Consider the following 22,365-nt stretch of genomic DNA (forward strand, 5'->3'; position numbering starts at 1 on the left):
CCGAGTTTCCCCCGTGGACGCTGTGACGGCAGCGGGCGCCCCAGGGCTGGGAGCCGGCCCCGCCCCCTTGAGCCCCCGTCCAGACCAGGAGGAAGAACCCGGGAACTGGGAGCCGGAAGCTTTAGAATGTCACGCCCTGGGGCTTTTTGTGTTCATTTGTGTTTTCTTGGCCTTTTTTTTTTCCCCCTTTTTTTTCAGTACTGGATGTGGAAGAACAAAGTAGCGAGCTTTTCGTTGGTGCCTCCCTTTTTTTTTGAAACTCAGTGTTTTCATGGTAAATAGCCCTTTGCTCGGCAGGCGCGGGGGCTCTCGGCCCCCCAGGGCGCGTCCTGGCCCCTGGGTTCTGCGCGCTGACGCACGAGGCCGAGACGGAGCGCGGCAGGTGTTCGTCTGATGCTGTCCGCGCCCGGCCCGAGCCCGCCGTCCCGTGCACCTGGCCGTGGAGGCAGGGGACAGCCGTGCGGCCCGCCCGAAGCGCACCAGCGTGATGAAGACGTCTCGGGCTCCCCTCAACCCCGGGAGGCGGCGGCCGTGCAAGGCCGGGGTCGGATTTGCCTAAAGATGCGATTCATTACGCCCGGGCGCCTCGGGTGCAGCCCGGCGGGGCTCGGGATGGGCGCGCTCCCTTCTCAGAAGGTCTAGGGCGGTGCGAGTTCAAAGAAAAATGCCCACAGAGCGTGCCGGCCGGTGGTTTCCGTCGTCGTGACGCTGTGACGCCGTTTAAATGTTCTAGTAACAGGGAAGCGGAATGGCCTGAGATAGGGCGTCCGCCTGCCCCATGGGAGGTCCCCGGTTCAAACCCCGGGCCTCCTTGACCCGTGTGGAGCTGGCCCATGTGCAGTGCTGATGCGCGCAAGGAGTGCCGTGCCACGCAGGGGTGTCCCCCGCGTAGGGGAGCCCCACGCGCAAGGAGTGCACCCCGTAAGCGCCACCACCACACGAGAAAAGCACAGCCCGCCCAGGAGTGGACCGCACGCACGGAGAGCTGACAGAGCAAGATGACGCAACAAGAAAAGACACAGATTCCCGGTGTTGCCAAGAATACAGGTGGACACAGAAGAACACACAATGAATGGACGCAGAGAGCCGACAATGGGGAGGGAGGGGAGAGAAATAAATAAATCTATTAAAAAAAGGTTATAGTAGCATTGTTGTCCCCCCCAAAAAACGCAAAATGGAAAAGATGAGGTTAACATAATTTATTTTACTGAAACCCAGGTGTGGCCAAAATCTCACCACTTATCCCGTTATCAGTATAAACAGAACCATTAAGTGTGGCCTCCTGGTGCCTTCATGTTTCTGTAGAAGCTTCTGGAATCCGCTGGCTTTTTTGCACACACCTTGGACCGGCCGCATTTCGAGAGCCGAGTGGCCATGCGGGGGGCAGAGCAGGCCCGAGCCCCCACCCCCCTGGTCCCGCCCAGCTTCCACGTGCCCACCGCACCCCCACTTCCTCTCGGGGACACTTGTGACGTCTGGAGGCATCTGGGGTGTCGCAAGTGCCAGGGTGGGAGGAGCCCGATTTCACCCAAACCCCTCCCTGGAACTTGAGCACCCGGGTTGTCGTGGAGACGAGACCCCGGGCCCCCGCTGCCCCGTCCCCCGCCGTCACCTGCCCAAAGCCGGCAGCTCTGGCAGACGCGATCGAGCGGGGACGAGGCGGCTCCCCGTGCCCTGGTGGGAGCGGCCGGGGCTGGAGGGTGTCGGGGGCCCGGGCGCAGGGCAGCGGGCTCAGCCCCAGGCCGGGTGGCAGGAAGCCCCGGGGGCCCTGGGGGTGGTATCTGGGTGAACCGAGCTCAGAGGAAGTTGCAACAGGGTTTCCCAGAAAGCGGGGTCCCGTCTGCCAAGGGGGGAAGGAGGGGCCCTCGGGGAATCGGCCTGCATGCTGCTCCCCACTTCTGCCTGCGAGCCCGGTGGGCGGCACGGGTGCCTGGGACCCGGAGACCCCACCCCTTAGCAACGGGGCCGAGCTTGAGCCACCTGGTCTGCAGTCACTGTGACAACCGCATTGTCACGGAGGGAGGGAGGACACCACCTGAGCCCAAAGCCGGCCTTGCTCTTGAACTGCCACCCGGGCTCGCTGGGGGGTGACCCAGCTACTTGAGGCACCCCCCACTGCCCCCGTGACCATCTATTTACTTGTCCCCAGGGCAGACCCCAAAGAGCCCGTGAGCTCCGCCCGGCAGCTCCCAGGGCCCTGCGCTGTCTCCCAACTGGGGTCGCCCTACACACCCCACAAAGGTTTGGGGCTCTAATGCAGCACCCTGGCGGGGGATCCTGAAAGCTAAAGGATGTGCCCACCACCTCGTCTTGTGGGAAGCCACAGCTGCCCAAGCAGAGGGGCCCAAGGTGAGCAGAGAAGGCGAGAAAGTTCTGGCGGTGGAGGGTGGCAGGGACACCTGACATCGGGGACGGGGCGGGTCCCACAGGCTGGTGTGCTGGGCGGGGGCCGATCTGGGAAAGCCTGGGTTGTGTTTACGTCTCCACAATGAAAGAAAACAAAAGCAGAGCACCAAAGAGACAGGTGAGCAAACGCAACACATGACCCTGGAGGGGATTTCATAACGGAGGAGAAAAGACCCCGAAGGACATTACCAGGAGCAGATGTGGCTCAAGCGATTGAGCTCCCGCCTACCACATGGGAGGCCCCGGGTTCAGTTCCCAGTGCCTCCTAAAGAGAAGACAAGCAGACACAGAGAGTGGACAGCGAATGGACAGAGAGCAGAGAGCAGTGCAAACAATGAGGGTGGGAATAAATAAATAAACCTTTAAAAAAAAGATATTATTGGGACGTGAAAAAATTGTAAGCTTTCCATCAATATTAAAGTTCTTGAACTTGACAACTGCACTTTAGGTAGATTCAAAAGGGAATATCCTTGTTCTTAGGAAATGTACGTGGAAGTGTTAAGTATTCAAGGAGCATGACGTGTATACAACCTAGTCTCGAATGTTCAGAAAATAGGTGGATGGATGGATGAACAGATGATTGGTAAGTAGGTAGATGATGGGTGGGAGACAGATGGAGAGATGATAATGAATAGATGGATAGATGACAGATTATGATGATGAAAGATGATGGATGGATGAAGATGGATAAAGGATGGATGGATGGATGGATGACAGACAAATGTTTGGATGGACTGATAGATGATTGATGGGCGGATAGATTATGGATAGGAAATAGGTGGAAGATGAATAGATGATGAAGACAGATTATAGATGATATAGATAATATGGATAGGTGGATGGATGGATGGATGGATGATAATAGATGGTGGATAGATAGAAGAGTGATAGATAAATGGATGAATGGATGATAATAGATGGTGGATCGATGGATGATGGGGGGATGGATGATGGGTAGGCAGGTAGAATGATAAAGCAAATGTGGCAGAATGTTAAAAGTTGGTGGACCTGTAGATCTGAGGTGGGGGGGGTGGAGAGCTCCGTATGGGTTTTGTATTATCTTCGCAACGGTTTTGTTTTTCAAAATAAAACATTTTAAGGGGGGAAAATGTGAGGAGAGAGCTACAACGACCCCAAGGGGCCAGCAGAGCCCTGAGGACGGGGGTCCCACCCGCAGCCACGTTTGAAGGAGGGAGCGCGCGAGGAGCTCGGGCGCCAGAGAGGTCACCACCGCGGGGCACACCCCACCGCGGGGGACACTGCACCGCGGGGCACACCGCATCGCGGGGGACACTGCACCGCGGGGCACACTGCATCGCGGGGCACACCCCACCGCGGGGGACACCGCACCGTGGGGGACACCGCACCGCGGGGCACACTGCATCGCGGGGGACACCGCACCGCGGGGGACACCGCACCGCGGGGCACACCCCACCGCGGGGGACACTGCACCGCGGGGCACACTGCATCGCGGGGGACACTGCACCGCGGGGCACACCGCATCGCGGGGGACACCGCACCGCGGGGCACACCCCACCGCGGGGGACACCGCACCGCGGGGCACACCCCACCGCGGGGGACACCGCACCGCGGGGGACACCGCACCGCGGGGGACACTGCACCGCGGGGCACACCCCACCGCGGGGGACACTGCACCGCGGGGCACACTGCATCGCGGGGGACACTGCACCGCGGGGCACACTGCATCGCGGGCTTCCTCGGAGAAGCTCTGCCTGGCGGGAGGGGAGGGGGCTACTTAACACCAGCCAGCACACAAGGGGAGCCTGAAGGGGCCTCGGCTCAGTAGGGGTCAGCGAGGCCCCCGCTGCGCCTGGCATTAACCCTTTGCGTCCTGGGGGCCCGGGACATTGGCCGGCCACCAGCTGGGACGGAAGAACGTGGAAGGCAAACGTCCATTTCAACCCAGTGGCCGCCGGCGGGCAGCCACGTCAGCTGGACGCAGCGTGAAGGCTTAGACTGTGTCGTTGAGGAAACAGGACTTCGGGCTGGGGCCGGGGGCCAGGGGGAGATGGTGCGTCACGAGCGGGACGGACTTCCAGAAGGGCGGCTCCAGCCATGAGGACAGAGACGGCCAGAGACACGGCAGGGGCCACCAAGGAGCTGCAGGACTTACCTGGCTCCAAGGGGACGGAGACCTAGCAATCACACCCGTCTTCCCGGGAGCCGGGCCCTTCCGTGGGTTCTGGGCTACAAAGTCTGTGGCCCCTGCCCGGGAGGATCCCCAGCCCCTGCGTTCGAATCCCGGCATTGCCATTTTCGAGCGTAAGTGTCCGACACTCAGGTAAGTGACGTCCCCTCTGAGCCTCACGTTCCTCGGCTGTAAGATGGGACCAGGCCAGAAACCTGCTTCTCAGGGTGGCCGAAGCATCAGACGCCCACAGAAATCTTCACCACCATTCCAGATGCCCACTGAATTCTATAAAAGGAAGCTATCGGTGCTGAAAGAGTTAGACGTGGATTACCTTAGGATGCAGCAATTCCGCTCCTGGAAAAGTACCCGAGAGCGGGGAACGCACACGTCCATGCAAAAACTTGGACTCATTACTCACAAAAATGGTATTCACAATCACCCCAAAGCAGTAACAACCCAAATGACCACCGGCGGATGAACAGGGAAACAAAATGCGGTGCATTGTCCCATGGAATGATTTTCAGCCATGAGAAAGAGCGACGCTGAAATACACGCACAACATGGATGAACCCTGAAAGCCTGATGCTCAGGAGCAGATGTGGATCAAGCAGTTGAGCACCCACCTCTCACACAGGAGATCCCAGGTTCAGTTCCCGGTGCCTCCTAAAGAAAAAAAAATAGACAACGAGCCAACAACAAGTAGGAAAAACAACAACAACAAGGAGACAACAAGCAAATAGATGAGGGAGCCATCTCAGGGGAATAAAAGAAAAAGAAAACCTGATGCTCAGTGCAAGAAGCCACGTGGCACGTGACTCCACTTCTATGAACTCTCCGGAACAGGCAGATCCTTCGAGACAGAGAGTAGATCGTAGGTCACCAGGCAAAGGGGAGCTATGGCCTAATGGGTACAGACTTTCCATTTGGGGGTGAGACAGAAAAGCTGGGTCATGGCTGGTGGTGGCAGCAGCACAACATTGCGAGTGTAATTCCTGCCACTGAATTGTACACTCAAAAACGTTAACGTGGGAAGCGGATGTGGCTCAAGTGATAGGGCCTCCGCCTACCATATGGGAGGGCCTGGGTTCGATCCCAGGGGCCTCCTGGTAAAAAAGAAAAAAAGAAAATGCGCCTGTGTGGTGAGCCAGTGCCCACGCCAGTGAGCCACACAGCAAGATGATGTCGCAACACAAGAGAGACGAAGGGGAGAGTCAAGGTGAAGCACAGCAGAGACCAGGAACTGAGGTGGCACAGCTGACAGGGAGCCTCTCTCCCCATCAGGGGTCTCCAGGATCAAATCCCAGTGAATCCTAGGGGAGAAAGACGAGAAGAGAAGACAAAAAGAGAAACATACAGAATATCACACAACGAATGAACACAGACAGCAAAAACAGCAGGGCAGGAGGGAGGGGGAAATACATAAATGAAATGAAATTTTTAAAAAACGTTGATGTTAGGTGTTCTTTGGGGAGTGGGTGTAGCTCAGTGGTTGAGCGCCTGCTTCCCATGTACAAGGTCCCAGGTTCAATCCCCGGTACCTCCTAAAAAAAAAAAAGTAAAAAGTTACCGTGGTCAAGTTTATGTTCTAAGTGTGTTTTCATGAAACGAACAAACCGACAAAATAACCAGATGCTGCAGCTCCAAGAACCAGCTGAAATGCTAAACACCCAGGTGACCGGAGCCTTGTGTCCCACAAACCTTTCCATGGGAATCCAGGCCTCGCTGCGCACCCACCAGTGCCAGGATAAGCCTTGGGGCCTGGGGGACCCCTGCTCCGGCCCCCGCCCTGGTGCTCCGGCCCCCGCCCGCCCCGTGGAGGCCTCTGGGCCTTCGCACGTGCCGGTCATCCCACCTGGCTCCCCCGGGCGGCCGCCCCCCCCCGTCTCCTCCGAGCCCCGTCCCCCTCCTGTGGTCTGGTCACTGCGTGTGGCGGCCGCCCGCCTGCTGGCTGGCATCTCGCTGACCCTCAAGGTCAGGGGCGGGGGCCGGCACCATCTTCCTGCCCTGGCACCCACCCTCCCTCCCTGTGGGGACGCGGGGGTGCCACTCACTCGCTCAGCAGGCATCACCCTTACAGCAGATGGGCCCTGCAGACGCAGCCCACAGGGTGGTGCCGGGCATGAGGGATGGGGGTGCTCGAGGAGGGGGTAGACGGGGCCCCCCCGGGAGCGGCAGTGTGGGGGCAGGCCAAGTGGAGGTGGGGAGGAGTGGTCGGAAGTGCAGGGGGGACGTGGAGGTGGGGGTGGAGAGCTCACTGTAGGGGGGCATGGCTCGCTGAGACCCCCAGGGAGGTCTCCAAGTTGGCTTGAAGCCAGAAGGGGGGAGGAAGCCGGAGAGGAGTCCCCAAGAGTGGAGAGCAGGAGAGAGCTTAGACTGGTGCAGTAGCTAGTGCGGAGTGGTGTCGCCTCCTCTGTGCTTTATACAGACATGCACCCGAGTAATTCCCCCGCCACTACCACCCCTGGAGGGAGCAACTCTTATTATTCCCATTTCCCAGGTAGAAACACTGACGCACAGAGAGGTTAAGCAGCCTGCCCCAGGTCACACAGTGGAGCCGGGATCAACACGCAGGCTGGCTGGGTTCTTCTGCCTCTCCTGGGGGGAACTGGGGTGGAGAGGAGGGGGCATGTTTTTAGGATGGGAGGGGCTTCAAGCCTGGGGTCCAATCAGAGGAAAAGCGCCAGCAGCCCCCCCGCTGCAGCAATCCTTTCCCTTTTCTGCCTCTTTGCCTCCGCACCTGCTGTTCCCTGCCCTGGAAGGGCTCAGGGTAAACCTCCCTCCTTGGGGGGCCCCGGGCCCCCACCGTAAGCCTCGTCACCGTTTCTCGTCTAACTTTCCGTCCCCCCAGGACTTGGATTTGGCCACGGACGCCTTAGGTAAGGACACCAGAGGCGCGAGCTGCGGGAGGGAAAAGCAGGTGGGACCTCCTTAGACGAACGCCCCGGGGCCCCAGGACGTGGCCGAGAAGGTGAGGGAGACGGGCGGAGGGGAGAAGGGCCCCCACCCTGGTCTGCCACGGGCCCGGGCACCCCACCGTGGGGAGACAAGCGGCCCGGCTGAGGAACGGGCCAGGGGCTCGGCTCGCCGGGGCTCCCCAGAGGATGCGCAGGGGACGAGCGGGCAGGGCGCCCCGTGGGGTCCTCGGAGGAGGCGCAGGGGTCCCTGCGGCGGGGGTGGGCGGCGGGGGCAGGGGCAGATAGCCGGGGGTCCGCGGGAGCCCCCCTCCCACGTCCCTGGCCCCTGGGTTCGCGGCTCGGTGGCTGCAGGAGGCCTGAGCGCAGGGGTGAGAGGAGCCGGAGGCGGGGCGGGAGCACAAGGAGCGCGGGGGGCGCTGTTCTGCCCGCCGTGGGGGGGGAGGGCCTTCACCCCCCATCGAAGCGGAGGAAGGGGCTTCGGGGCGAAGGACTGGGATCCCGCAGGCCTCCCCCTCCTCCCACCTGCCCGGGGTGCTCCTCCCGCGCGAGGGCGAGGGGCGGGGGCCTGTCCGCCCCCCCCCCCCCCCCCCCGCAAGGGGAGACCCCGACGGGACGAGGGCGGCACAGACCCCCCCCCCCGCCTCTCCTTCCCCCTCCTTTCAAGGCTGGTCCCCTCCTCCCCTCCCCTCCCCTCCTCTCCCTCCCTCCCTCCGAGGCTGATCTCCCTCCTCCCCTCCCTCCTCCCTCCCTCCTCCGTCCTCCATCCCAGCTCTGCGCCTCCCAGGGGCTGGTGCTACAGCCCCCGACCCCCGGCTGGTCTCTGGGGCCCAGCAGCCCCCTCTCCAAACGCAAGCGTCAGCGCCCAGGGTTCCGCAGCCTCCCCAAGACCCGCTGGGAAGTCCCGGGGTCAAGACCGGGCAACCCAGGGTGGGCGCAGGGGCCTCTTCTCGGCCCCAGCACGGCCGCCGCGGGCTCTCCAGGGAAATGGGAAGCCCCCGCGCAGGGGCTTTGGCTCCCTTGAAACGGCCTCGCCCTCGCCGCCCCCAGAGCAGGAGCCGCCCGAGTCCCCCGCGAAGGAGGGCCCGCGCCGGCGGGGAGTACCATACAGCCCCGAAGAGGAAGCGGTTCTGGGCCGCGCGCGGGTGGACCGTGGAGACGCGACGCGGCGGGAGCGAAGCCAGGCGCCGCGCGCTGCGGGAACCCGCGCCCCTCCAGACGGCAGCAGAGCGGGGCTTGTGGGGCGGGGCGGGAGGTCCCGAGGACGGGCGCCGGGCCTCTCTTGCGGGCGATGAGAACGTTCTAAAATTGATGGTGCTGTAAAAAGAGAAGAAAAATGAATTTAAAAATAGAAAGAAAAATAAAATAGATGGTGGTGAGGGCTGCACGGCTGTGTAAATGCACCACAAACTGTGGAGTCGTATACGCTTAATGGGTGAATTGCGGGGTGGATGAATTATATCTCAATAAAGTGTTTTTGTTTAAAAAAAAAAAAGCCCAATGGGGAAGTGGATGTGGCTCAAGCAGCTGAGCACCTGCCTCCCACATGGGAGGTCCTGGGTTTGGTTTCTGATGCCTCTCAAGAAGACCATGAGCAGACAGCAGCACAAACAACGAGCAGACAACGAGCACAAACAACGAGCAGACAAAGAGCAAAAACCACAAGCAAAACAGACGAGGGAGCCGTGGGGTGGGAGAAAAGCTATTTTTTTTTAAAGCCCACCTTCCCACACCTTTACGCGGGCTACTGCCTACCTCAGCAGAGACATACTATGAGCACCCGACACGGGACACCCTCATCCTCTCTGACGTGTCCCCGGGTGCCTCAGCAGGCACCCACGAGACCCCTGGCCAGTGTGTCCCCGTCCCTGCCGGCCAGCGGCTTCCAGCCAGTCTTAGCAGGAAGCGGACCCTGGAGGACGCAGGGCGCCAGGCCGGGTGGGAAGGACGGAGCCCAGAGGGTCTCGGGGGACCCGGCCAGGCCCACCTGACCGGTGGGGACATGGACCCCCGGAGAGCAGAGCAGCTGGCCTCCCGGCCGGGGCAGGGGCGGGGCCTCGGGGACACGCGTCTCAGGCGCCCTCGGGCTCCCTGCCGGGTGGCCTCTGGGCCCGGGGGCCCCTCGTTCTCTCAGAGGCTGCCCCGCCCCCGCCCACACCCGGGACACCTGCCCTGGGCGGGGGCGGGGCTGTGAGGCCCCCCTCCCAGCGCCCCGTGGGGTGGCTGTGACTCTTAGCACCCCTCCCCTTTATGCCAGGGCGGGGACACCCAGCCCCAGCAGGCGGCCGCTGGCCTGGCCCAAGGTCATTGAGGTCGACCTTGACCTTGACTCCTTGACCTTGGCTCCAAGGAGCCCCAGGCCAGAAGGAGGTGGGGAAAGGGAGGCGCACGCCCCCCCCACGCCACCCCCGCACCCTCCCGCCCTCCACCCCTCTCCCCCTCCCTCCCGCAGCGCCTCTTTCTTCTCTCTGGCCCCCGAAAGCGAAACCAGCGGTGACTCCGAAGTGAAACCGAAGCCGCGGCCGGGCCGCCAAGCCTGCGGGGCGCGAGGCCCCGGGCCGGGCTCCCAGGCGCCCACGTGGCGCAGGGAGGGGCCGCGCCCGCCTCCGCGGGGTTCACAGCAAGCCCGGCCCGGGGCGGCCGCCACGTTCCCGGCTCCCTCCGGGGGGCCCCGGCCACGTGGGGCTCCCTGGGTTACCCCCAGGGGAAAGCCAAGAGTCCCCCCCCACCGGGGTGGGGGGACGGGCTGCCTTGGGCGGTGGGGTGGGGGGGGGACACAGGAGGGCTTGCTGGGGGGGTGGCTCAAATACTGGGTGGGCCGGGGACCGCAGGGCAGGGGCTGTCCCCTCCACCGAGCTCGGCGAGGGGAGGAGCCCCGGGGCGTGGTCTGCAGCAAGCAGACTTGCAGTTAGACTCGAGTCGGGACTTTTCGACCTTGGCCTTGCCGCTCTTTGGGGTTGTGGGATGTGGAGCCACGTCCCTGGGCTCGAACCCCGAGCTGCCGGGGGCGCCCACCCCCTCCCCGCCCGAGGCGTGAGGCTGAGCGCGTCCGCAAGCCTCGCCTGGTGCTCCCACGGCAGAACCGGCCGCAGACGAGACCCCTTGTCCGAAGTCAGGACCCGAAAGACCCAAAGTCTGGGGGCTCCTGGAGCCAGTGCCCCAGCCTGGACGTCCGGGCGAGCTAGGGACGGGCTGGCGAGCAGGGAGCTTGCGGCCGGAAGGGCCCTCTGAACAGATGGGGAAACTGAGCTTTGGAGTGGATTAAGGGGGCAGCAGCCTCCTCAGGAGTCGGAGAAAGGGCCTCTCCCGGGGCTTCCAGAAGGTTCTCCGACTGTGCCCCAATCTGCCTCCCTGGGGGTTCAGCGCAGCGGGCGTCGACTGTGCCCATTGCAGGGTGGGGGCTCAGATGGGAACAAGACCAGGTCTGACATGCCGCCCACAGAAGCCTCCGGCACCAATTCCCTCTTGCGCGTGGGTGGCCCGCCTGTCGGGCTTTCCGTCTTTCCTCCCAGGATGAGGCGCCTTGTCCCCTTTTGCCAACCCGATCTCATCCCCGGGATCCTTTGGTCAGACCATCACCTCCCTTGACCTGGGCAGTAGACCTCTCGTAATATGGCCTGAAACAACGTCAGCCTTCCCGGAAGCCCCCTGTGCTCTCTTCATCGCCCGGTTTGGCCATTCGGACCTGCGGTAGACAGAACGGTGGCCTGCCAAAGCCGTTCCTATCGCGATCCCTGGAACCTCTGGCTATGGGAATTTACAGGGCAAAACCCACCCTGCAGGGATCTGGAGTTGAGGCGATTATCCTGGGTTACCGGGATGGGCCTCACCTACTCCTAAGGGTCCTGAGAAGAGGCAGACAGGATGGGAAGGTGCTAAAATTCAAAGCAGGAGGGAGGGGCCCGAGGCCAGGAATGCGGGCGGCTTTTAGAAACTGGAAAAGGCCAGGAAATGGATTTTCCTCTGGAGCCTGCAGAAGGAATACTGCCCTGCCAACGCCTTCCTTTCAGTCTGAAAGACCCATTTCGGACTTCCGACCTCTTGAACGACAATAAATGGGTGTTATTTCCAGCCACCCAGTTTGTGGTCACTTGTTACAGCTGCCAGAGAAGAATCATATAAAACTTTCACAAGCGCCTCTCTTTCCTACCTAATGCAATCGCCTTTTTTTTTCTTACTAGAAACGCAAGATACATTCATTCAAGAAAATTGCAGCTGTTCAGAGAAGCAAAGAAAAAAGAATCATCCTTATCACATCACTTAGGGATACCACCGTAGCTTCTAGGAGGCTTTCTTTTTGGACTAATGAAATTGCTCTAAATTTTTTTGTGGTGATGGATGCACAACATTGTGATTATACTAAAAGCCATTGATTATTCGCTTTGGATAGATGGTAGTAAACTACTTAATAAATAATTGTTCAAGAGTAGCCAGAAATAGCAGCTCTGTACAGTGGGGGAAGCATAGTGAGATGGAGTGAAGAATCTTCTTGTTTGTCTGTTTATGATTTTTTTCCATTTTATTATTATTATTTTTAAAGATGCATAGATCACACAAAATGTTACATTAAAAAATAGAAAAGGTTTCCCTAGACTCCACTCCCCACACCCCCACTCCTATTACTATTACTGAAATAATGAAAATGCTCTCATAATGAGCGAAGTGATGAATGCACAACTACGTGATTATATCAAATACCATTGGCTGTACCCTTTGGAAGAATTGTATGCTTTATTAATATGTATCAATAAAATTGATCTGCTTGAAAAAATAATAATGGAGATTTTTTTTTTTTATGTACTGGTTTGTAACCTACTTTTTTTATTAATATACTGAAACATCTCCTCATTTCAATATGTGACTCTAGCTACAAGATCGTTTATTTACCCAAATCAGGCCATCTGGGGTGTTTTCCAAAATTTTGCTTTAATTAGCAATACCAGGTAAGATACCCTTGTAGCTAAATCTTTCCTGGAGCAACATCTTTAATTATTGCTTTTGGATAAATTTCTAGATACGGGATCTCTGGGTCCAAGGCTTTGCATCTTTTTAGGGACCAATAACTATTTGGTCATTTGACTTTTGTTTTGTTTTTTTTCTGGAGGGCAGGTGTTTTGCGTTTTATTTCAGTTCAGGGATAGGATGTATGCAGTCCGGTGCACAGATCTTACGTACACAGTTCAATGAGTTTTAACAAAAGGCAAATTTGCTTACCCCCATAACTTCAGTTTGTGACTTTTAAAAAAAAAGGTCCTATTTTGGAATAATTTGAGATTTACAGAAAGGCTGCAAAAACACCGCGGCCCTTCACCCAGCCTCCCCTGACGCTGACGCGCTACGCGGCCACGGCACATTGCCATGGCTCAGAGACCGATGCACACTCAGAAAACCCCAGGCTCTGTTGAGATCTCTCCAGTTTTTCCACAAATGTCTTTTTTTTCTGTTTCAGGAGTCAGTCCAGGATCCCACCTTGCATTTAACTGATAGACTTTTTTTTTTTAAATTTGTGGTGAGATTCACATCACATAAAACGAACTATTTCACAATGTACAATCAGGGGTACTGAGAACATCCTCCTTGTTGTGCCACCACCACATCTATCTAGTGCTGAAACATTTTCATCACCCCAATTTTTCAAACCCACCACCCATGAAGCAATCATTCTCAGTTCCTCCCTTCCTGGTCAATTGACTTTTTAAAAACATTCATTTTTCAGTAGCTCAGCGGTTGAGCGCCTGCTTCCCACGTACAAGGTCCTGGATTCCATCCCTGGTACCTCCTAAAAAAATGTCTTTTTTCAAATTTTTAGTGCTGGTAAAACATAGAAAACCTAAAGGCCATTTTAGCCATTTTAAGCAGACAAGTCTTTGACGTGAAGCACATTGATAAGACTGGAACTTTCACCACAGTCTATTTCCAGATTTTTCATCATCTTAAACCCAAACTCACACTCATCGGGCAATATCTCCCCATCCACCCATCCCGCGACCCCTGGTAACTACTCTCCCCCTTTCCAGCTCTATGAATTTGCTCATTCCAAGAACTTCATCTAAGAGAAAGCATAGAATACCTGTCCTTCGTGTGAGGTTTCTGTCACCATGGTGCCTTGAAGTCTCACCAACGCCGTGGCACGGGCCAGCATGGCACTTCCTTTTTACGTCCCGATAGCATCCCAGCGGCAGGATGGACCACATTTCCCCTCCGTCCACGCGCTGCTGGGCGCTCGGGCTGCCTCCACCTTTTTATGGACTTGTGAGAGTATGAACGGAAGAGGACAGCTGTCCCGGTAAGCTAGTTGCGTGTTTGTTTTGGTTCATCTCGAATCCAAGTCTGACATCTGAATATACGTCCATCCTCCCCAGGCCTCTCCACCCCACAGAGCTGAGCTGATAAGTCGGCTAGCATTCAACACCTTCAATCAAGTCACCAATCAGATAGATGGCTAGGGGGATGGAGGGATAGAAAGATAGATGACAGATAAATAGATGATAGCGATAGATAGATGATCGAGACAGAAGACAGAGATAGATAGATCATATAGATAGAGGATAGAGATGATAGATGACAGAGATAGATAAATAGATGATAGAGATAGATTAGGTAGATAGATGATAGAGATAGATAAGTAGGTAGATAGATACATAGATGATATAGATAGATAGATAGATAGATAGATAGATAGATAGATAGATAGATAGATAGATAGATAGATAGATAGATAGTCAGTCTCAGTTTGCCAGAGCTGCTATGACAAATACCACACCCTGGTCAGCTTACACAATGGGAATTTATCGCCTCGTGGTTTTGGAGGCTGGAAGTTTAATAGAAAGGTCGTGGCAGGCCGTGCTTTCTCCCGGAGTCTGTGGGGTGCTGGCCCTGGCAAGCCATAGTCCTTGGGGTTCCCAGGCTTGCTGCTCTGCCCCTGTCACGTGGCCGTCAGCCTCACTCTCTGGTGTCGTCTCACTTCTGGGCTTCCCCTGACCGGCTGTGTCTGAATTTCCTCTGCTTCTAAGGCCTCCAGGCTTCTGGACCACGGCCCACCCTGATTCAACTCCGCCTCATCTAATCAGCATCTTCGGAGACCCTGTTCACAAAGGAGCCCGCCCCTTGATGAAATACTAACTTCGTCAAAGGTGCTGCTTACAGATGGGTTCTACTCCCAGGTATGTGCAGAAGAAAGACTTGAATTTGTCTTCTGTGAGGGGCAAGATTCAATCCCCAAAATAGCTATACATATATATTTTTTGAAGATTTTTATTTATTTCTCTCCCCCTCCCCCAGTTATCTGCTCTCTGTGTTCATTCGCTGTGTGTTCTTCTGTGTCCACCTGCATTCTTGTCAGTGGTGCCGGGAATCTATGTCTCTTTTTATTGCATCATCTTGTTGTGTCACCTCTCTGTGTGTGCGGCACCACTCCTGGGCAGGCTGCACTTTTTTTGCGCAGGGTGGCTCTCCTTGCAGGGGTGCACTCCTTGCACGTGGGGCTCCCCTACGCAGGGGACACCCCTGCATGGCACGGCACTCCTTGTGCGCATCAGCCCTGCGTGTGGGCCAGCTCCACACGGGTCAGGAGGCCCGGGGTTTGAACCCTGGACCTCCCACATGGTAGGCGGACGCTCTATCTGTTGAGCCAAATCCTCTTCCCCCAAAATAGCTGTATAGATCCTGTATGCATGTATACAGCATGCAGGTGCATGTGTGTGTACATGAGCACACACATTTACAAGTACATACATACCTGCACACTTAAACAATATACATACAAATGTAATACTTACTTCAGGCAGGTCTAGGAACATTCCATTTCGACCACTATCTATTTTTTTTCCTTTGGAGGTACCGGGGTTTGAACCCAGGACCTCGCACCTGGGAAGCAGGGGCTCAACCACTTGAGCTACATCTGCTCCCACCACAATCTATTTTGCTTATCGACATCCCTGAGGAATTTCTCTTCGAAGCTTACCCACGCCATCCAGTCCACAAACTTGGCTGAAGTTCAGACACCCTCCATGGCAGTTTGAGATTATTTTATGAATCCCACAAAGAGAAAAATGATGTTTGTAAATGAATCTCCCCTCCAGGGGCGATACCCTTTGATTGCATTGAGTTCAGCTGAGTTGCCTTTGATTAGATCACTTGATAAGATCAATTCAGCTTTGGGGCTTTTGACTGGGCTATGTCTGTGTGGCGTGACTCAGGTTGTGTCCCTGCCCTCTTGCTGGGTCCGATATAAACAGACTCACATGGACTGACTGAGGAAAAAGGGAGCACATTAGATATTGCAACATGAGAGAGAGAGGGGAGATTGCTTAAGCACGAGGCTCCCGGAAGGCTGGCCCAGGGAGCAGCTCAAGAGGAGACCAACCCTGCTATGGGCCTGAGAGCTCACAGCTGAACTTGGAAAGAGTGCAGAACAGCGAAACTGATATAAGAGGCCCTGAAAGGGTCGAGCCCTCTGCCTGATTGCTCAAAGCTGAGCTCCAAAAGACGGGAGATTCTGGAAGGGAAAGAGAGACCTCTGCAGAGATCGCCCGCCATCTTGCTTCACCACGTGGCAACTGACTTGGGTGAGAAAGCACCTCTTACGGTGCCTTGAGTTGGACTTTTCACTTCCTTGAAGCTGTGAGCTTTTACCCCCAAATAAATTCCCATTGCAAAAGCCAACACATGTCTGGTACTTTGCATCGGCAGCCCTTGGACAAACTAAAACACCCTCCAACTCTCATTCCCTGTTACTCTGTCCAGAAATCCTGCCCAGAAAAGCAAATGGAGATCTGACTGGTGTGACTTTTTTCATGCCTGATTGTTTAGAGACAAATACTCATTCTTTAAACAAATCTTTGTTGGGTGCTAGGGTATGGGACAGCCTTCTTAGCCTTGGGCCATTCGTCTTTTCCAAGGAACTGGCGCTCTGGAGCGAGGAGAGAGAAGGGGAACAAAATCATGTCAGAAGTTATAAGTGGGGAAGCGGATGTGGCTCAGGCGACTGGGCTCCTGCCTACCACATGGGAGGTTGCTGGTTCAGATCCTGGTGCTTCCTAAAGAAGACAGTGACCTGGTGCAATTGTCAGGCATGGCGAGCTGACACAACAAGAGACACAAGAAGAAAAAACATAATGAGAGACACAACGAGAAGGTGGGGAGCAGAGGTTCCCAGTACCTCCAAAAGAAGACAGTGAGCTGACGCAACAAGAGGATGCAACAGGAGGTGTGGGGAGGAAAAACAGAATGAGAGACACAACAAAGCAGGGAGCAGAGGTGGCTTAAGCGATTAGGTACCTCCCTCCTGCATCAGAGATCCCGGGTTCAGTTCCCAGTGCCTCCTAAAGAAACAAGGAAGATGAACAGATAGGCAAGTGAAAAACGAGGGGTTGGGGAGAAAGAAAGAAATAAAATAAACCTTTTTAAAAAAGTTATAAGCACCTTGAAGACCACACAAATGGGTCTCGACAGTTAGGAGAACGTAGGAAACCCAGTGGGGGCGTCATCTCCCTCCCACCCTGCTGGGAGTCCTTGTCAGGACTTCCGTGTTGGGATCCCCCAGACTCAGCCCTCAGATGCCCCTCCGTCTTAGAGCTGGGAAGTGTGGCAAGACCCCTGTAGCTCCAAGCGGGCCCCCTCCCCTGACACTCTTCCCTCATCAGCTCTGTCTCCTTGTCTCCATGGGCTCATGAGTGTCTAATCAGTGCTTGACTCCCACCCAACCTGTCCCCCTCAACCCTGGAGAACTCCATGGTGCCCCCACTGGAACTGAGCCTCTGTGGTGAGCCCCTGCTTTTCCCCCTCCCCCCCGTCTTGTCCACCTGACCCCTAAATGAGGGCTGAGGCTGCCGGTTCTTCCATCCCCCACCCCCTTATCTCCATCTGTGCTCACCCAGGGAGCACCCCAAAGAGAGAGGAAGGGGAGCCCATGCAAGGGAACAAAATAAAATGACAGAAGCCATCTTTGAGGAAGCCCAGAATGTGGTGTTGCTAGACAAAGATGTTGAGTCCACTCTCCCACCGAGCCTGGAGAGCCAAGGAAAGCCTGGGCAGGGACTCCGAGCGGCCCTCCCTCCTTCCCCCCTCCCTGCCTTCTTCTTTCTCTTTCTCTTTCTCTTTCTCTTTCTCTTTCTCTTTCTCTTTCTCTTTCTCTTTCTCTTTCTCTTTCTCTTTCTCTCCTTCCTTCCTTCCTTCCTTCCTCCCTCCCTCCCTCCCTCCCTCCCTCCCTCCTCCTTCCTTTCTCTATTTTTTTTTCTCTCTCTCCTCCCTCCCTCCCTCCCTTCTTTCTTCCTTCCTTCTCTTTCTTTCTAACATAAAGAGATCTCAGCTTTCATCTGCTTAAACCACATTCATATCATTCTATCACACTTTTTGGGAATGTTCTATTTTTTAAGTTTTTTTTCTGTTTTGAAAGAAAAATATATTTTCCTTTTATTCTTAAACAATCACACTTATTGGGCACCACACAGCATCTTAAATTTTGGAATCAGATTGGGCTTTGCCTGCCTCATATCTCTTCCATGTCGATTTCTTTCTTTTTTCTTCTTCTTTACTTTAAAAAAATTGAGATATTAATATTATCAGGTCCTTTTAACATTTTTCTTATTTTTTAGGCAGCGTTGGGGATTGAACCTGGGACCTCGTACTTGGGAAGCAGGCGCCCAACCTCTCCCTGCCATGTCATTTTGTGTCCTATAAGCCACCACCAGCACCATCGAGCAAGGGGCCGCTCGGCCCCCACGTCCGCCCGCCCGCCCTGCCGGAGCCCCTGGTGACCAGGTTCAAGTCCAGCCTGGCAGCAGGCATCTACAGCCCACAGGGCTCTCGGGAGACTGAGCCCGAGCCCCCTGCTGCTGGCCCCCAGCCAGCTCAGGCTACAAAGAGGAGAAGGGTGGGTGGGGGCTCGACCAGGCGAGCAGGGTGGCGGGAAGCTGGCGCTCGGCTCCCTGCCCAAACACCTCTGTCCGGTCCGTGGGGACGTGGCCTCTGGCTACCAATGCGGTGTGACATCCCGTGACGCCTGCAAAGCTGTCCAGGGGCAGCCCCCTGCCCTCTCCAGAGCCCCTTCCCCTGGATCCCTGGGCCACCCACCTCCCAGGAACACCCTTTCCCTTAGAAGTTTGATGAAGCCCCCCAGGCTCCGGTGACGGCTTGGCTGTGGGTGTGAGAAAACCAGCATGTCTCCCAGGTACAGCAGGCCCAGCACCTGCCATGGTGGCTCTGAATACTTCAAGGCACCCGCTGCCTGTTCCTAAACTTGTTTTAAAAAAGATTTATTTTTATTTAGTTCTTCCCTCCACCACTGTGTGTGCTCCCTGTCTGTTCTCTGTGTCCGTGGTGTGCCCGTCATGTTTTTTTTTAAAAGAGTCACCGGGAACCGAACCCGGGACCTCCCATCTGGGAGGGAGGCGCCCAATTGCTTGAGCCACCTCTGTGCCCCGCTTGTTATGTCTCTTCATTGCATCGTCTAGTTGTGTCAGCTCACCACACCAACCCATTACGTCAGTTCACTGTCTTGCTTGTCTTCTTTAGGAGGCGCTGGGAGCCAAACCCGGGACCTCCCGTGTGGTAGGCAGGCGCCCAACTGCTCAAGCCACATCTGCTTCCCTGTTCCTAAACTTTGTCCTTGCTTCTGGTATCTGATGCCTTCTCACCAGCCCAGAACATGCCCCTTCTGCATGCTTTCCTCAAAGCAGCACCCACATAAGGCAGGTTTTTAGGGATAACTACCTTACTTAAAACCTCAGCACCCAACTTTAAAAAGACTATTAGGGGGGAAGCGGCTGTGGCTCAATCAGCTGGGCTCCCACCTACCGTATGGGAGGCCTTGGGTTCCTGTCCCGGGGCCTCCTGGTGAAGGCAGGCTCGCCCACACGCTGCAGAGCAGCCCAGCCCGCAGACGCCGCGGAGAGCCGACTCAGCAAGGTGACGCAACAGAAAGGAGACAAGCAAAAACACAGAGGAGCACGCAGTGAATGGACACAGAGAGCAGACAGCAAGCAAGCTGCAAGGGGGGGCAGTAAAAAAAAAAAAGAATATTAGGCAACAAAATAAAAAAATAAAAACAAACAAAGTCTATTAGGCATCCCTGATCCTCAAAGTCACTGGACTTTTCTCAAACATAGCAACATACAAGCGATTGATCGAGATGTTGATGTAAAAAAAAAAATCGAGATAGAACACACATGCAAGAATATTCACTCTTAGAAAGGATAGATGGGAAGCGGATGTAGCTCAAGTGATAGGGCCTCCACCTATCATACCATATGGGAGGACTCGAATTCGATCCCTGGGGCTTCCTGGTGAGAAAGAAGAGAAAGTGTGCCTGTGTGGTGAGCCGAGTGCCCACACAGCAAGCGAGTGCCCGCGTGGTGAGCCAGTGCCCGTGCAAGTGAGTCACACAGCAAGATGATGACGCAACAAAAGGGAGATAAGGGGAGAGTCATGGCAAAGCGCAGCCGAGACCAGGAGCTGAGGTGGCGCAGCTGACAGGGAACCTCTCTCCCCATCAGAGGTCCCCAGGATCAAATCCTGGTGAATCCTAGAGGAGAGAAAATGAGAAGAGAAGACAAAAAGAGAAATGGATACAGAAGATTCCATAGCGAAGGCACAAGGACAGCAAAAAGAGCAGGGTGGGGGCGGGGGTGGGGGCGGGGGTGGGGGAGAGGAAGAAACAAACAAAATGATAGATGGATAGATAAAAAGATGGAATGACATGGCAAAATGTTAAAAACTGGTAGATCCGGGTATCACAGTAGAGAGTACATTCACGTTCTCTGTGAATGTACCAGTATTTTATTTTATATTTTATTATTTTATTTTGTTTTATTGTATTTTATTATTTTTATTCTTTTAGGAGGCACCAGGGCCTTGTATATAGGAAACAGGTGCTCAACCACTGAGCTCTACCTGCTCCCCAGGTTTTGCATTGAGGAGCAACTGTCTGAAAGTCTGAACAATTTAAAAAATTTTAAAAAGAATATTCAGGGAAGCGGATGTGGCTCAGGTGACTGGGCTCCCACCTACAACATAGGAGGTCTATGGTCCGGTTCCCGGTGCCTCCTAAAGAAGGCAGCACACTGGCACAACGGGCAGGCATGGCAAGCTGACACAACAAGAGACACAAGAAGAAAAACATAATGAGAGACACAGCAAAGCAGGGAATGGAAGTGGCTTAAGCGATTAGGTGTCTCCCTCCCACATCAGAGGTCCAGGGTTCAGTTTCCGGTGCCTCCTAAAGAAACAAAGAAATCGAACAGACACAGCAAGTGAAAAACAACAAGGGGGTGGGGAGAAAGAAAGAAATAATAAATCTGAAAAAAAAAGGACTATTCAGGGAAGCGGATGTGGCTCAACTGACAGGTGCCCGCCCACCACATGGGAGGTCCACGGTTCAAACCCAGGGCCTCCTGACCCGAGTGATGAGCTGGCCCATGCGCAGTGCTGATATGCACGAAGAATGCCGTGCCACGCAGGGGTGTCCCCGCGTAGGGGAGCCCCACAGGCAAGGTGTGTGCCCCGCGAGGAGAGCTGCCCTGCATGAAAAGAGCACAGCCGGCCCAGGAGTGGCGCGGCACACACGGAGAGCTGACACAGCAAGATGACGCAACAAAGAGAGACACAGATTCCCAGTACCGCCAAGAATGCAAGTGGACAAAGAAGGACACAGAAGAACACACGGCAAGTGGACACAGAGAGCAGACAACGGGGGGAGGGGAGAGTTGTAAATCTTTAAAATAAAAAGGAACACTCATCCTTTTAAAGCATACAATTCCGTGGCTTTTAGTCTATTCACAAGTCGAGCCGCCATCACCACTCTCTAATTTTAGAACATTTTCGTCGCCTCAAAATGTTTTTCTCCTCCCTCCGCAAGCCCTAATCTAATTTGACCCTATGAATCAGCCTGTTCTGGCCAATTCAGGTCGATGGAATCAGAGCATACGTGATCTTTCTGCTTCTCCCTCGCTTTTTTCCGGCGGAACCCAGCACACCTTACGTAAAGCCCAGAGCCCTGGCCACGCTTCCCGCGGGTCGCAGGACCTGCTCTTTCGGATCTCTTCTCAAAAGCCACCGCCTCTGGGAAGGGGAGAGAAATAAATAAAAAAATAAATCTTAAATAAATAAATAAATAAACAAACAAACAACGCCCTCTCTCTGGGCTGTCTGATTCCATGGGGCCCCCATTTCTTTTTGCTGTCTTTCAGCTCTTTTACTACGCTGCCACGTTGTAGAAAACCGATAATAATGGCAACCGTCCTTGTCCCCAGAAATGGAAATGAATCGGATCCAGTGGAAGGCAATTCGCCTCTCCCTGCTTTGTTTCTCTTTGTAGAGTCGCCCCAGGGTTGCCTAATGAATAGGGCTGTGCATTTCCCTTTGAATCACTGGTAACATCTTATCGGTTTCCTCATTCATTAAAAAAAAAAAGTCCCCAGGCCTGGGTCACTGTTGGTCGCATTCCAGGGGTTTCTTTCCTCCACTGCACTGAGTGCGTTCTGGGGCCGCTGCCTTTACCTTTCTCCCCCCACCGGGATGGGGCTGGAAGGGTAGGGACTGGACCCGCGGGTCGCGCCCCGCCCGTTTTTGCTGAAACCAGACTCCTGTACCTGCGCTCCTGCAGGCCCGACTGCCAGAAAGGAGTGGGCCGGCCCTGTGGCCTTCCAGGCAGACGGACGGTTGGCTGAACAGAATGTTCTAGAATTGTCAGAGTCCACAACCAGCTCAGGGACCCCTGGCTGCTAGATTCTGCCTTCCCCCATCCTTTTCCCACACTGAAACCCTTTGGCTCTCCCAGGAATTCCTCCAGGAACACCGGCTCTTGAGTCCCAAGGCCTGCGTGTGAATTCTCTTAACACGTCGGCCCAGCAGCTCTAGCTCCAGAGGCGACCGGGCAAGGCCCTCTCCTGGGTGGCG

The sequence above is a fragment of the Dasypus novemcinctus genome, chromosome 19 (assembly GCF_030445035.2).
Source record: "Dasypus novemcinctus isolate mDasNov1 chromosome 19, mDasNov1.1.hap2, whole genome shotgun sequence".
NCBI classification, from domain to species: domain Eukaryota; kingdom Metazoa; phylum Chordata; class Mammalia; order Cingulata; family Dasypodidae; genus Dasypus; species Dasypus novemcinctus.